The sequence below is a fragment of the Peromyscus maniculatus genome, chromosome 1, assembly GCF_049852395.1.
Source record: "Peromyscus maniculatus bairdii isolate BWxNUB_F1_BW_parent chromosome 1, HU_Pman_BW_mat_3.1, whole genome shotgun sequence".
Classification (NCBI taxonomy): Eukaryota; Metazoa; Chordata; class Mammalia; order Rodentia; family Cricetidae; genus Peromyscus; species Peromyscus maniculatus.
In genome coordinates, this window is record NC_134852.1 from 143,963,740 (window position 1) to 143,980,466 (window position 16,727).

Below are 16,727 nucleotides of genomic sequence, written 5' to 3' on the forward strand. Positions count from 1 at the left end.
TCCGTAAGCCCAAGGATCACATATTAAAGAAAGGCTGGGCTCTAGGTTGCTGGGGTCATGAGGCAACTTCAATCAATCAAAAAGCCAGGCATCTTCTGTGCACTATTCAATGCCAGTTTAAAGCCACGAGTCCCTGGCACCTCTGCTCAAGGGCAAAAGGATGCTGCATGTGTGTGGGCAGCATGCCGCACTACATGGGAATGAGAACAGGCAGCCAGGGCCTCATGTGTGTCCTGCCGTGTTTGTTAAACAAACTGTTCCCAGCGTGGAAACAGCTGTCAGTCCTGCTCTTACAAGCCTGTGGTAACAGGAGACAGGCAGTCATCCATCCATCTTTGAGAAGCATTACCTTTCTGACCTTCAGTTTTTTAAAGGCACAGTCTGCCATCACCACCACCACCCCAAATACAGAGAAAGAGAAGGTGCTGGCATTGATTTATGGCTCATTCCTCATACAGAAATAAATGTTATTCCTTGAAGTGGGAGCTGTACATGGTGACTAGAAGAGTAAGTTCAGGTGCTGAGAGCTAGCTTCCTCCTTTGTCTGAAGGTGACACTCTATCCTGTCACCATCAGCCATGAGTGACTCTTTCTCCCTTTGAGTGAAGAAGGATTATGTCCTTCTAGCCACATGTTCCCCTCCTGATTCCAGCCTCTCAAAACATGGAGGTTTTCCCAGGCCAGTAGCTTACCCCTTGGACTACAGGAAAACGAAGCTACAGGGCCATCAGTCCTGAATAGGTACTCCAACATGTTCCAGGTAGATGATGAGCTGGGATGGATGACAGGCACATATCAGATGTGACAGAGAGGCAGAGAGTAGATGACAGGAACTTGGAGGCCAGGGCCCCTTCAACACCCCCAAATAAATGTAACCTGGGTTTTGAAAGTATTCATTTCTACACCTGCCACTGATGATAAAATGCATGCCTTGTTTAACCCAAGGGAACGGGAGACAGTGAGACCACGTGACCAAGGTCTTCTTGCTGCAGAGGTGGGGCTCAGGATTTCTCCAGGATAGCTCATGTCAAATGGCATGCAAGGGTCCTGTGTATGTAGAGCATCTGGGAGGTACCGAGCATGGTGTAGATAGATCTGCGTGCGTGCCTCTGTGTGTGTATGTGTGTGTGTGTGTGTGTGTGTGTGGTTTGCATTTGTGCGGGTACACACACAGATGAGAGAGGACACTGAGTTTTCCCTTCCATCACTCCCCACCTTATTCTCTTGAGACAAGGTCTGTCACTGGAGTTGGCTGGCTTTTTTTGATAGGTTAGCAGCCAGTGAGAGCCAGCAATCTTATGTCTGCCCTCCCCCAGCACTACCCGCCCCCAACCTAAGCATACACGCCTACATCCCATTTTTATGTGAGTTCTGGGGGGTCCAATCTGCTCATGCTTGCAAAACCATTTTTACTCACCAAACATCTCCCCAGCCCCCAAGGCCTTTAAATCACATCCTTTTGCATTGAAGTACTAGGAATTTTTTTTTTTTTGAGACAGGGTTTCTCTGTGTAGCTTTTGGAGCCTGTCCCGGAACTCACTTTGGAGACCAGGCTGGCCTTGAACTCCCAGAGATTCACCTGTCTCTGCCTCCCGAGTGCTGAGATTAAAGGCATGTGCCACCACCGCCTGGCCTAGTACTCGGGAATTTTTAAAGGACCCTATTGAGTAGGAATCAATTCTGTAAATTTCTCCTAAGTCTTGGATGCAAGTTTTGACCCACAATCAAAACCATTTTTATGTCTCCCTGTGTAGAATGAAGCTGGATGGAGGCTTTTAACTATTCAAGCTGCCGCCAAGGCAGGTGCAGATCCCAGGTGACTTGCAGGTGCATGTGGGTTGGTGCCAGGTGCTGGGCAGCATCAACAACTTTACAAGCTGTTGTCTTTGACTGGTTTATGCTGCCAGCATTCCTGCACTTCATGTCACAGGGAATAGTTAGGTAAGAATGGGCTTAGGAGGGCCCTTCATTTAACTTATGGTCCATGACCCCAGCATGAGGAGCTCTCTGTTCATGGGCACTAATGCAGAAAAATCAAACTTCTTGCATGCCTTGTGAACTGAGCCTTCTTGTCATATCCCCAGGACAGACCGTCCCCCCTGAACAGAAGACTGTGCCCAACACTTCATCTAGACACTGCATTCCTGGAGTCTGTAGTGAGGGCTTAACTCTCACTGAGTTCTAGTATCTATAGTCCCAGGTTCATAGGACTGTAGCATGTGTGAATGGGTATGTGTCCTGAGCTGGTACAACTCCTCTATAAGTCTCTAAGGTCCCCCTCGGCTAGAGCTACCTACACAAGACATCTACTGTTATGAATGGTCTTGAAAGCTCTTCCTAAGTCATGCAGAAGTACCAAGTCTGGAATTCTGCATGTGTTGCTCTCAGAGTCAGGAAGAAGGAGTCTCCCTCTTAAATAGATCCCTGATAAAACACCTGCTTCTCCTTAACACACTGGTCTCACAAACCTGAGTCTTAAGTCAGGTCCTTCCAAGTCAAGTGATTCTGGCACAGGTGACTTACAAAGGGGGCCTGAGGTGGAGCAGGAACAACAGGAGGGAGGAAGGCAGAGCAGAGTCAAATCCCAGCTTCAGCTTCTTCCCCAGGGGTGGTGGCCGTGAGGCCTCATCTGGAGCATGAATACCCACCCGCCTCTTCAGCATAAGGCTAGCTGCGGGATTCCTTCTCCTAAGCTCCATCACAGCTCTGAGAAATGTCATCTCCCAGTCTCCCAGGATCTGGGGCCTTCAGACGCGGCTCTGCAGCACCTCAGGTACAGGAGTGGGCAGGAGTCACAGGGCCAAGAAGCAGGGTGTCCAGGGGGCAGGCACTCCTCTGCTGCCTATGGGGAGGCAATGAGCCCTGGGAGTCAGAACTGGTTTGCATTGTTTGTTATTCAGGCTCTGCATCATCCCCCTTCTCTTCCTTCTCCCTCCCTTCCTCCTCCCACTTCTTTCTGTCTGGTCTGTCTGTCTGTCTCTCCTGCCTCAGCCTCCTGGTGCTGGGACTGTGCCACCGTGTCACTCACTAGCAAATGCTGCCTGCTGTGTTCAACAAGGTCCTGGCTCCTGCCTTCCCCTGTATCTTAGATAATGTTAGTACGATGGCCACGGCGTCCCTGAGACAGAGGGTGTGTCCACGGTCCTGTGCTGAGAGAATTTCTGCTGGTACCCATCAGCCCTTGCTCGAGTAAATGTCATCGCACCAAATGGGGAAGGGACGTTCAGTTGCCTTTCCACCTCACTGAGAAGACGGACAGAGATCTTCCTAAGAAGCAAGCCTCAGACAGCTGGGAAATTGGCGGAGTAGAAAGCAGCCGGATCATGGGGATCAGAGCATGCCTCCCTCCTTTCCAATGTGCTGATTTCCAGGAATGATTACATTTTAGAAAAGCATTTAGCGCTATCCTCACAGGCACTGTGATCAAAATATGTAAGAAGGACATGCTGTTACCACCTCATTCTTACTGTTCCTAATGTGTAGAAGTGAAAACGTTTTTCTCTGGGGGCAGAGGAGAAGGCTAAAGGTACAAAAAGAGGCACTTGACAAATGAGGCCACTAACGGATTTCATAAGTGTTCACAGACTCGGTGGAACTTTGGAGGGCAGAGGGGGCCTCTGACACGGAGCATGGTTTGTAGGGGGAGGGGTATAAAAGACATCTTAAAAATCAAAAGGAAGAAAGGAAAGTTGTGGAGAGGAAGAGAGACATAAAAAGATGTTTTACCCCCAACTGCGCATGACAGGACTCAGGCCAGTCCTCCCGCGCAGGGAAGAACAAAGCTCTTATATTTTAGCCACTGATGAACATGAGAAGGGGATGTTGGTAGAACTTCTTCATACTAGACAGCAATTAAGTTATTAGGAGATTTCAGAGAAGTTCCCACAACTCAGGGCCTTCCTCCCCCGTTAACTTGCCTCTCACCCCTGTATGGAGCTGGAAGACAGAAACACACTGGTGAGCATTTCTTTGCTACGTTCACTGAGTATTTATCAAGCCACCTCCGGATGCAGGTCAGGCAAAGCCATCTCACGGATCCTGAAGAAGAAAGAATCTGTGTATTTTTCACTACTGTAGCAAAATACCCGAGGTTACAGAAGAGGAGAAAAGGTTATGGGGTTCACGGTTTCAAGTCCATAGTCAACTGGTTCCATTGCATTCAGGCTGTGGTCAAGCAGAAATACCACAATGGAAGAGTGTGGTGGGGAAATCTGTTCACGTTGTAAGAAGAGAGGAAGGGAACGTGAGGAGGAGGAGGAGGAGGAGGAGGAGGAGGAGGAGGAGGAGGAGGAGGAGGAGGAGGAAAGAAAGCTGGAACAAGCTTCCTCTTCCTTTTATATACCCACTTCCTACAGCCTTCAAGGATATATGCCTACTTCCTCCAAGCAAGCCCTACTTCCTATTCTACCACCATATTATGAACACATCTGTTGGTAGGTCAGAGACCTCATGCCAACCTAAGAATTTAAGACCCAGAATTAGGATTCCCTAGACAGGAGTCGACAATGTGATAAGAACATGGGTTTTGTTGTTGTTTTGTTTTGTTTCAATGTGCCATTAAAACACTGGCTCCTGGGCCTCTGTTTTCTCTTCTCAGATGTGATCTGCTCCACTTGGCAGCATCTGTGTAAGCGCTGAAGCCCTTTAAAAGGTCAATTGCCATTTTTTTTCCATCAAGTTCCAGAACAAAGATGGGATGGGCACACCCCTTACTTTGCTCAGCCCAGAGCCAGGTGCACTCATTCTCCTAGTCCCTCTTCATTCCTACAGGTGCCCCAGCCTGGCCAATAAGTCATGCAGCCTCCTGCCCACAAGGTCGTCTACAAAAGATGAAGGTGTGAGCAGGCCACGGGAGTCCTGATGGATGCCTTGTTCAGGTGACGTAAACTTCCATCTTTTATTAGCTGTGCCTGGAAGTTTCTCTGCCTCACAGTGCTAGCTCTCTCCAAGGCTCAGCCAACTTTGTGAAACTTGTGCATGTACGCAGCGGTGAGTATGTGGTTTCTCAGAGAGAAAGAAAAAAGGCAGCTTGTGATGCTCTGTCATGAATGTGGAACCCGGGCCCGTGAGGAGACTCTGTGCCCCACCCCCACCCCCACAGACACAGGAAGGAAATGTGTGGTGGTCGAAAGAAAATGGTCTCCAAAGGGAGTGGCACTACTAGGAGGTGTGGCTTGCTGGAGTTGGTGTGGTCTTGTTGGAGGAAATATATCCTTGTGGCGGTGGGTCTTGAGGTCTCATATATGCTCAAGATACCCTCCAGTGTCTCAGTTCACTTCCAGTTGCCGTTGGATCAAGGACTCTCAGCTCCAGCACTGTGTCTGCCTGCATGCTGCCTTGCTTCTTGCCATGGCAATAACGGACTAAACCTCTGAACTGTAAGGGAGCCACCCCAATTTAAATGTTTTCCCCTTATAAGAGTTGCCATGGTCATGGTGTCTCTTCACAGCAGTAGAAACCCCAAGACAAAGTGCCATGCCTTGAGGCAACATTGAAAGGACTGTTGGGCTGTTGCAGTAGGCCAAGAGCTGGACAAGGCAATTGTCACATGGCTTATCCCTAAACCCAAGGGTGAAAACAATGCCCCAGAAGATCCATTGCAAGGATGTGACAGCTACAATTTGATTGCTACAACATTCTATTTAATCTTTTTTTTTTTTCAGGAATAAAAGGTGTTCCAATCAAACATGAAGCACCCACTTTGGGAACACTCATAGACACCCCAGGAATCCCTGTGACATTGGCAACTTCTGTTTTCCCCATAGGAGGAGAGACTGGCGGTGAGTACTGAGTCCCTGAGGGTAAACACAGGATCCATAAGCTTTAAGAACTCTCCAACTCAGAGTCTTCATGCTACCCTCTCCTCAGCTCCCAGTGCTGCAGGGTGAGGATGTGGGCTGGCCTCAGATGGACTGTCTTCTGTTGATCTCAGTTAGGACACTTCGTTTAAGGTCACCAGGCAGGTTGCCTGAAGCGTCACATACCTGTCTGGTAGTTGGCTGGCCACCAGCTGGATGACTAGGACAGCTAGCCATGTGTTTCCCATCTCCCAGTGGACTGGCATGGGTCCCTTTACATGTGGGTGGCTTGGCTGCAGGGGCAGCAAGATAGGCAGCTGCCATGTGTAAGTACTTCTCAGGTCCTCACTTGTGGCTTTGCTAATGGCCCAGCACTCAAAAGGAGGCCTGAGGTCAGCGTGGCAGGGAACTATCCGAGGGGGTAGACGGAGAAGGTCACATAAATTATGGTTGTTATTGTCCTCTGCCACAACAAGCACCTTGCTCAAGGCACACAATCAATGCATGGCAGACCCTCTGCGGTCCTTGGGGCTGACAGGCCTGTGGCAAGCGCCGCCTTACATGTCCCTAATGTGTTCCAGACACACAGATTCCTCCCTGTATAGCCTTGGAAACCGCCTGGTCCTAATCAGACCCCTGAGTTCCTCTAGTCCCAGGAGCCTCTCGTCTCAGCAGCTAGATAGAAATAAATGTGTAAATGTATTTGTACAACCTTTGGGGGAAACAATGTAAATGTCTTAGAAACCAAACTGACTTACAAAAAAAATATAAAAAAAAAATCCACGCATGTGTGGTTCCTGAATGATCCCATGCCAGCATTTCTGTATGGTGAAGTCACAGCTGGTAGACCCTTGTCCTTGTGACCCCAGTCATGCAGGGTGTTGCTTGGCTTGGCTTCCCAAAAAGCACCAAGGAGCCCCTTGGGGTGCCCAGGTCTCAGCAAATGAGCTTTTGTCCTGTCTGCACGGTAGGATCCGCTCACCCATCTTGCATCACATACCTGGAAAAGGGAAAAATAGATTTTCCAAGTCAGAGAGGGCGGGGAATGGGGGAAATGTGTTCTTTGTTATGGCAATTAGTCACGCTCCGGAATATCCTGGGGAAAGTCTGCTCTCCAGTTACTGACACAGTAAAGTGGAGGAGGTTCCAAAGAAACCAGTGGGCTCCGTTCATTAACCTCTCCATCAGTTTTCTTTCCGTATGCATTTTCCTGACAGACGTAAGATCTCAAAGTCAAGCCCTGTTAGAGCTGTTGGCACCCCTACATTCCCAGAGCAGGAGCCAGCCTCCTGCTTTCTAGACACCAGAGGATGCTGGGCACTCAACCACGTGGACTATGCAGAGGAGAGGATGGGAGGTCTGTATGTCTTAGGATCCTGTTGCTTATTAAGATGATCTCTCCCTCGTGTTCTACTAGCTTCCAAAGCTGTTCATATCCTCCTCCAGGAAGCCCTCCTGGATGGATTTCTCCCTCTGCATGAGTGTATAGTAGCCTTTCAAGCACCTCTGGAAGATCTAAGGTGTTCTGCCTGCATCTCCACTTTAAGCATTTTCTAATTAAGTTTGTGTGTGAGTGTGTATGTGCATAGGTGTGTGTGTGTGTGTGTGTGTGTGTGTGTGTGTGTGTGTGTGTGTGTGTGTCTATGAGTAGTAGCTCAGAGGACAACTTGTAGGAGTCAGTTCTCTTCTTATCCCATATGAATCCCAGGGATCAACTCAGGTCTCCAGGCTTGCTCTTCCCCACTGAGGCATCTACCCGTCACCTCTCTCTCCTTTTCTCAGAACCAAAGCAATCATCATTTACAGTGGGCTGCTCACAGCTTCCATGCTCATTGGTGGCTGCCACCAGCCACGGGGAATAGACTCTCCCAAGTCTTTGTGTTCTTTCTCCCTCCCTGCAGGGGCAGCTGGCAGCCAGGGACTGGCTGACACTGGAAAGCCAAGTTCATGCCATTTCCCTCAATGTGGGGACAGTGCAGAGAGGCCCTGTGGGAATCAGATGACTCCTCTGTCCCTTAGGCTAAACCCTTACTTCTGTGAGGCTCCACCTTCCACGAGGAATCCCCAGAAAGTTTTGTTTTCATCTAAACATCACTCATCTCCCGAGCCTCCTGGGCGGGCTTGACCTGGAATACCCCTTCCCATCTTCCAGGGTCTTTATGTTTGTAAACTGCGTGCTCTGAGGATGAGTTTACTGGGTCACATTGCTGAAGTCCAGAGGGCTAAAAAGGAAGAAAATAATCATTTAAAACTGCCCAGTTTCCTGTTTGGTACAGGAAGAAGTCAACCATGTTCCCAGAGATAGACTGCACGTCTGTCTGACTATGAGCATGGCATTTCAATATCCTTGTCCAGAAAATAGAGTCCTTAGTCTGCTTAGGATGGAGAAGTTGAGGCTACATTTGCTTGGGCACAGTTTGTTGATGGCCAAGGATGCCTTTGCTAGGTGTGATAACTATTCTTGGTTGTCAACTTGACAACATCTGGAATGAATTAAAACCCACAAATGGAGGGTACAGCAGTGAGAGATTTTTACTTAATTTGAAGTAAGAAGATCAATTTCTAACCCGGATCTTGAGGCAGGAAGACACATGCTTTAATCCAGATTTTTTGAGCGGTGGGAAAACCCACCTCTAATCTGGGCCACATCTCTTGTTGGAAGCCTAGATAATAACATGGAGAAAGGAAGCTTTTGATCTTTACCTACTTCCTCTTGACTTGCTAGGGAGTCAATTTCTTCACTGGCATTAGATCCTACTTCTTCAGGATTCCAGTGTATACTGAAGACCAGCTGAGATGCCTCACGGACTAGATTCTCGGGTTTTTCCATCTATAGCCAGCCATTGTTGGATTAGCTAGACCACAGCCTATAAGTCATTCTAATACAGTAAACACACACACACACACACACACACACACACACACACATATGTGTGTGTGTGTGTGAGAGAGAGAGAGAGAGAGAGAGAGAGAGAGAGAGAGAGAGAGAGAGAGAGAGAGAGAGTCACTCCATAGACTCTGTTACTTTTGAGAGCACTGGGTAAGGAGTTCCATCTCAGACAAGACTACAAGGGTGCTATTGGAAACCAAGTATCTGTAATCACAGCTGCAAATTCTCAGTGCCACATCAAGGTCATTGGAGTGATGGCACATGCCCATTTTGGAGGGATTATGCTAGATTGTGGGGCTCCTAGGAACAGAATCAATCTGGGTTAGAGGAATATGATTAAAGCTGTCACTCACTCCCATGATGAAGTAGCTGGCCCTTTCAGAGTGGTAACCCTCAGTAGACACCCAAGGAGAGAGTCGAAAGAACCCCTGTGATCACATGGCCAACAGACTCATGGGGATTTCAAATGCAATCTATACAGTTCCCTCATCTATACCATGTCCCTGATGTCTCCTCCATAATGTGTGGCTATCACCATAGCCTAGTCTCTGCTAATCTTTGCAGGATTAAGGGATGGGTACTGAGTCCACAGTTTAGGATGTATGAGGAGAAATCCAGCAGTCTAAGGACCACATCCTGTCCCTGAGGTAGTCTTAGACTCCAACACTGTATTCAAGGGAGGGTCTCTCAGAGAACTCACATCTTTTGGCTCTGTTCCTGGGCTAGTTTACTATGGAGTCAGTGAGCTTCTAAGCACAGGGGCCCTAACTCATTGCTTAACTGGCATCCACATTGCCTGAGGGCAATGTCTTCACATCATGAAACCTGGGCATGGGAATGCCTCAGAGAGAGAAGTGGGAGGAGAGAGAGAGAGAGAGAGAGAGAGAGAGAGAGAGAGAGAGAGAGAGAGAGAGAGAGAGAGAGAGAGAGAGAAGGGGAGGAGGGAGGGGAGGGGAGGAGAGAGGGAGGGAGAGTGTTCTGGAGAGGACTCAGACCTCCAAACTCCATGGCCAGACTCTTCCCATCTGGCCACCCCTTGCTCCTAAGGGGCTACAAGCCCATCATCAGAACTTATACTCACCTCCTGGAGCATACTGAGTGGGCCTCCATGAGCTAAAGATGCTGAGCAGCAGTGGCCAGCAGTGGTTAGCCCGTGTGCACTGTGGTGGACAGAACTCTAAGAGGCCCCTCCCTCACTGCAGCACAATTCCTTTCTCATGGATCTGAACCATCACTCCAGTGATCTGGACTTGTCCCCATGCATTTACAGCTGTGACTACAGTTCCTTATCAGTTGTCCTTAAGGCAAGATATTATCTAGGTGACTGACAATCAGAGAGCTTTTCTCCAGCTGGTTATAGAAAGAGAAATGGAGGTTCTGAGGTATGAACAGGACGGACTCATGTGCTGTTGTTGGTTTACACCAGGGGAGAGCTGAATGCCAAGTCTGGAAAGAGTCCTGTAGAGACCGAGAACAACCTTCTCAAAGGTATGTGAGCTCCAATCCTACAACTGCAAGGGACTGAGTTCATTCCAGAGATCTGAGTGAGCTGGCACACAGACTCTTCCTTGGGGTCTGTGGATAAGAGCCCAGCTGGCTGACACCTCGATTCCCTTACAGTCAGTCCTTAGAAATCCTAAGAGTCTAATGACATTACTCAGCTAAGCCAAGGGGACTTGTTACCTAAGGAGCTATCAGATAAGAACTGAGTATTGTTTAAAGCCACCAAGTTTGAAGAAATCTGTTGCTCAGCAGTAGATGGATTTAATCTTTGAAAGCTCTAAGCAGTGTGGAACATACAAGGGTTGATTCTAATTATACTTCTTAATTGACTGCACACCCTTTGAGTAACTGTTTAATCACCATTGAGAACTTGGTTATAAATCCCCACCTTGCTAGGATGTTCCAGTTACTGGAGTCTGAGGACTTGGATTTGAATTTCATTCTTTACCAGATAGATGCCCTGGGGGGAAGTACTTAACCAGTCTTACCTCATCATTCTATGAAGTAGATCATATCCTGCTTCTATTCATTTTACTATCCATGTAACATACACACACACACACACACACACACACACACACGCACGCACGCACGCACGCACGCACACACGCACGCACGCACCCATTTGCGATGTCAGGTATCTTCCTCAATCACTCTTCATCCTATTTTTTTTTTTTTTTTTGCTACAGTCACTGAACCATCTCCCCAGCCCTTATCACTGATTTTTAATTTATTTTTTCTTGAGGCAGGGACTCATGTAGGCTGACCTTGAATTCACAATCATCATCTAAGAGAGGATGAACTTGACTTCTTGATTCCCCACCCCAGCCTTCACCCCCAGAGTACTGGCATCATAGGCATACACCACCAAACTTGTTCAGTTCACTATCATGCTAATAACCATATCAAATGAGATTGTGAAACAGAGCACAAAACCATTGCTTTTTCTTTTTTAATGTACACCACCTGCCTCGCACAAGCCATGGGTGTCACACTTCCAAGAACAGCCATCAAGGGCCACTTCCCACAAGCACATCAAGAGCTGTCATCTGTGTGTGGGTTAAGGCCCTCTCCTTAAGATATAGGTTAAGCTTTCATGGAAAGCTACCTAATGCCAGGCTAAGCTTCTGAGGAAGCAAGTGTCTCTGGCACCATTTTTCTTCGTTGGAGCAGTTGTGATATATAGGAAGCTCAGCAGAGGTCCCAGGCTCTGTGACTGTTCAGAAAGGAACCTTCTCCAGGGAACCTTTACCATCGAAAGACTTTTTGTGGTAAGAGGCTCCCAGATCAGAAGCCACGTTGCCGTTCATTTCCTCCCTCAGATCCCCTCCTGTGTTGTCACGTAGGAAAAGCTCCTAATTAGCACCGAAGAGGGCTGTAAATTAAGAGAGAAGCCATGACGTTACTCAGGAGGGAGCTGTGGAGCCAACTGAAGGCACTGCTCAGGACGTAATCGTCTCCCACTCTGTTGTGCCATATCTGGGTGCCAGTGTCCGGCACAGTGATTCACGGGTGCCCCCTTCACTGGCCCCGTGTCCTCTAATAGATGGCTGAAGTTTTCCACCAAGCATTTTATTTGAAATGACAGTGATTTCTATTAATGGGTGGGCTCTGTCAGTCTCTTGACCCCGGGCGGGAAGGATGTCTCTCTGTTCAAATGGCAGTCATCACTTCTGTGAAGTGATGCATGCAGAAGAAGCAGCCAGTGCGTGGCTCCTCGCGCAGGGCTGTCACTCAAGTTGACATCTCCATGTCGGAGCATTTTCTCAAAGTTTTCTCTGTGTGATCTGCAAGTTAGAGATCAGGGGCTCCCTTAATCCAAGCCACCCATGTGTCAATCATCCTTACCTTAAAATGAAGGTTACAAATAACTCAGAGCTACTATTTATGCTTCCTGCCTGGCCCATCTTTCACCTGTCAATCTCGCTTTCTCCTTATGGGTACCAGAAGGGGTTAGATCGGGGATTAGCCATCCCACTGCTTACCTGTAGTGATGTTTTATGAAATAACCATGTCCTCTGGCCACGGGACATTTTTACTAATGAAAGAAAAAACTTTGCTTTTGTTTTATTTTCCACCATTTCCCTCCCTCCTTTGTTTCTTTCCTTCCTGCTTCCTCTTCTTCCTTCCTTCCACCCCACCCCTTCTCCCTTCCTTCTTCCTTTTTCTTGATTCCCACCTTTCTATCACGTCTCTCTCCTCTTCCCTTCTCCACTCACACTCCCCTCCTCTTTCCTTTCTCCTCCCCTTCCTTTTCTTTAATCCTCCCTTTATCCCTTTCCTTTCCCTGATATCTTCCTGTGAGGGTTCAGAGGTGGCCAGCCCTGCCCAGCACCTTTCTGTGGCCTTTGGGCACATTCTCACTCAGCTGCTCGGTCTGAACCCTGAGCACAGCTCACTCCCTCTCCTGACCCAGCGGAGCTGTTTGCTTTGGAGGGATGCATGTCTCTGATAGGGCTCTGCGTTGCCCCTGGGGCCAGCACCCCTCTCCACCAGGCACCTTTGCTTCCTTCACTGTCACCCCTACGCATGTTTCCTAGTTCATCCCACAAAAGTTCCACCCTGTGTGCATATCCTGTTGATTTGAACAACATCCACAGGTACTCACGTGTTCCAGGCTCTGGAGAGGCCTTGTGAATAATGAGACAGCCACATACCTGCTAGCAAGAGGCGAGAAGTTCAAGAGGAAAAAGATAACCAATATCTGGCGACACTTATTTACCCCTGGTTGGGACGCGTGTCACAGAGGAAGGAACTACGGCAATCAACACACACCTTCAGTTGCCTCACTTCTCAAGGGCCCCTCCCAGGACCGCTGATCATTAAAGGCACTCCTGGAGATGCGTGCTCTTGTTTTCAGACCCTTCCTACTTGGGGACAGGTCCCCCTTCCCCAGGGTCTGCAGACTTCTCTTTAGATATGCTATGGTGGCAGGAAGGTTCACTGTGTGGTGTGGTTCCCCTCCCCGCCCCCCCAGGACCAGGGAGTCCAGATCTGCTTGCAGCTTCATCTGAAGTGTTTTGTTTAGTCTCAAGTGTGGTCTCAAGTGTTTGGCTCTAAATGAGGTGCGAGTGTGTTTCTAGCCTCGCTTCCGGGTAGGCACTCCTGCCCACCAGTGCTTGTTCATCTGCTGTGACAGTCAATTTTAAAACACATATTTGAGCACCAAGCCCAGAGGTACCTGCTCAGGACCAGAGCAGAGTCATGGACCTCAGACCAGAGATGGAGTGGCCTTCATCAGCTCCACCAGACTCAGTTTTCCAATTTTTGTCAAGTGAAGTTTCTCATGGGTAGAAGGGGGGCAATGTACAGAAAATACCATCTGAAGCTTTGGGCAGACAAGTGCCAGCCATTTTTCACAGATCTTGATGGTTTGGAATTCCTCATGGAGAATATGATGCCTACCACTGATCGACAGGAAACAGAGAGTCTCTGCATTCATGGAGCTGGGAAGATTTTCAACTTCAGACAGGCCAAGAGGAAAAGGAGAGGAAGTGAGCTTGTCCCACCTCTACCGGTCAGTTGTCACGGTGAAAGGAGGTGCTTGTGGGTAAACTGAGGAAATCAGGCTAAGCTAGAGAGAATGCCATGGGTAGCTAGGTTTCTGCTTTGGTATCTTCCAATGAGACTCCGGAAAGCCAAGACTCATGTCAACGTGATGAAGTTGCTTACCAGAATTTTTTTTCTAGTCATTTCATAGAGTTAACACATTGCAGAAGTTATCAGAGGCTGACACAGTGACCCGAGTGACTAGGTGTGGTGAGCAAATGACGTATTTAATATGAAAGACTGGCTGGGAGGTAATAGGAGTTCTTTAAAGAGCAAAGCCACGGTTAACTTTTCAACCCTAACAGCAAGTGAGAGTCAGACAATTAAATGGGGAAGCCATGCACAAATGTCACACACAGAGGAGATCAAGGGCGACTGCAGTCTCTGATAAAGATCAAGAGAGACAACTTGGATTTTTATAGCGTTTCCTAACAAATGGCTGAAGTGGAAAAGAAAGAAAGGAAAGAAAAACACAGTGGGTAATTTGATTTCTTAATATGCCTGCAGACTGCCCCAAGATGTTGTAGAGATCAAAGGCTAGCCTTGGCAACAAAATGCCACCCGGAATGGCATGTTCTTTGTTTTCATTATTATTTCAGGAGGGGTAATTTGTATTTCAGCCCATGTATCAAGTTTGGGGTTTTGTGTGTGAGTGTCAAGAGAGGTCGGTCAGCTGACTAGACGCTAAGGCCTACGGGGCTTGGGCCTGGCAGTCTGGTTGCACAGTGCCTCAGACCCTCCTGTACCAGAAGCACTGCTGCTTACGCAGGTGTGACGTCATGCAGCAGCGAGCCCGGTTACTATCCCCAATACTTTTCCAGGAACATCCTCTCTTCGAATTATACCTGCATCTGCAGTCTATGTGCATGCACATGTGTCAAGTATTGCAGTGGACATTGTGTTTGTAAACTGTCGTGTGTTGCTTAAGCTTGCTGCAGAGATGGTTCTGGAAGCAGACTAGACGCTCCTATTTCAGACTCACACGTATTTGTCTTGAAGTGTCCTCCGAACACCCCTGTCTCGGGTCAGGTTGGCACCCTGACTCTGCACCAGGCAGAGCAGAAAGAGCAGACAGACAGGAGTAGTGAAGGTAGTTTGTCTCTGAGTAGAGCCAGAAAGGCAAAGCATTCCCAAAAGATGTTGCTATTGTTTCTCCCACCATCTGGAAATGCCTGAGAGATGGAAAGCTGAAAGTTCATCCTCAGAGAGAAAGCTCCACTGCGAACTCCAGACGACGGCTTCGATTTCTCTGGTTGTTTCTGCTGTGTGTTCTAAGTCCCCGATTTGATGCTATAACCTTCATTTGCTCTCTCACTTGGCTACTGCAGTCATCTCTGCTGGGTGTTACAAACTCATAGTTTGGTGATTTGTAGCTATCTTATCTGCTGCTTCTCTCTATCAGTTACTTGCTACTTATTCTTTACTTTTGCCTTAAATACTTAATGAAATCATTCAACAGTGTAGCTGTCATAGATCATTCTCCAGACCTTATAAAACAACTATATACTGAAAACTGGATACCTCTCTTGATCTACCCAAATGCATAGACATTTAATGGCCATGAATTAAAATATCTGTAAGGGTATCTTAGGATTCTTCTGGAATTCTGCATAATGTAGTGAGTGACGTCATTCATGAAAGCTAAGCTGTTTTTCCATTTCTCACATTTGGTTACCATTAAATTATTTATTGTTATTTTTGTATAATTTACCAATTCATCTAGGTATCCATCAAGAGGCATAATAATACAGTTAATGTTTTACACAAATAATTATCCTTCAAATGGAAGTTAGTAAGTGGATTACGAATGAATCCAAGAATGTTTTGGCAGATATCCGTGGGAAGCTGCATTGGGATCAAATCCATGGTAACGAAGCAAGGTATTCTGGCTGGGGAATTGATGGTATGTTTGAAAAGCTTAATAAGCACTGAAATTGTTTATATTGTTTATTCCAGAAAGGCGAATGGAGAAGTTTAATCAGATATCAAGTAGCTGGAAATTAAATGAAATAGATCAGAAATAGAGTTTCTGTAATCAGAATATTTATTTCCCAGCAGTCCACAGCTGCAACAGAGAATAATGCACAATCTCTTGTAAGGTGTCCAGCAAACAAAAGAGGGCCACTTACTGTTGTTGACTGTGCTCCTGTTGGGTGTGATTTAGAGTTTTGGGAGCATTGCTGGCTCCCCTCTGGCTGCAGTCCTGGAAGCGGCATGGGGGGTAGGGGGACAGGCTGTGGTTCCCACTAAGTTCACCTTCCCTAAGTCCTTCTGTGGGGCTTCTGTTCTTTATTATAAGCATTCTCAAGTGCACATTTTACTCAACCCTAAATGCCTTCCCTACACTTATTCTAAATGACTTTTTGCTAGAGAAGGAAGCGTGATGAACTTCCACGGAGCCATCACTCAGCTTCAACAGTTATTGGCACTTGTCAAGTTTTACAGCAGATTCCTTTCTCTGTTTGTTTTTAGTGCATTGAAAAAATGCATGGCATGCCACTTATCATGGTGGCCATTTTAAAGTGCACACTTCAGTAGCATTGGGTATAGTCATGTGTTCTAAAACATCTGCAGAACCTCATCTGCAAATTGGAAACTCCACAGCTGTCAAACAATCCCTGCTCCCTTCCTCCAGCCCCCACTGTCCTTTCTCACTGAATTTGACACGGATGGAGTCAGTGCCATTTGTCTTTCCCCCGACCGGCTTGTTTCTCTTAGCCCAGTGTCCCCAAGGCTTACCCACACTGTAGAGTAAGACAGAATTTGTTCCCTTCTTAAGTGTGAAGAATATTCCATTGTGACACAACATGTGCTGTGTTTCCATTCATCTATAGATTGGCAGCTGTTTTGCCCTGCTCAGCTGTTGGGATCAGAAATGCTATAGACATAGGCACACACATACCCCTTTGAGACGCTGCTTTCAACACTGGAACATAGATGATCGGAAGGGAGGCTGTTAGATTCTATGATGATTCTACTTTTAATTC

The 16,727-nt window shown here is 47.4% G+C and overlaps 1 long non-coding RNA gene across 1 annotated transcript; it reads right to left on the reverse strand.

Moving 5' to 3' along the window:
- Positions 1–11,124: 11,124 nt before the first annotated feature.
- On the reverse strand, positions 11,125–13,124 carry LOC143272378 (uncharacterized). Its single transcript, XR_013049894.1, has 3 exons — positions 12,967–13,124; positions 12,800–12,848; positions 11,125–11,978 (listed from the first exon to the last, which is right to left on the reverse strand). It is a non-coding gene; the product is annotated as an uncharacterized LOC143272378 (long non-coding RNA).
- Positions 13,125–16,727: the final 3,603 nt, after the last annotated feature.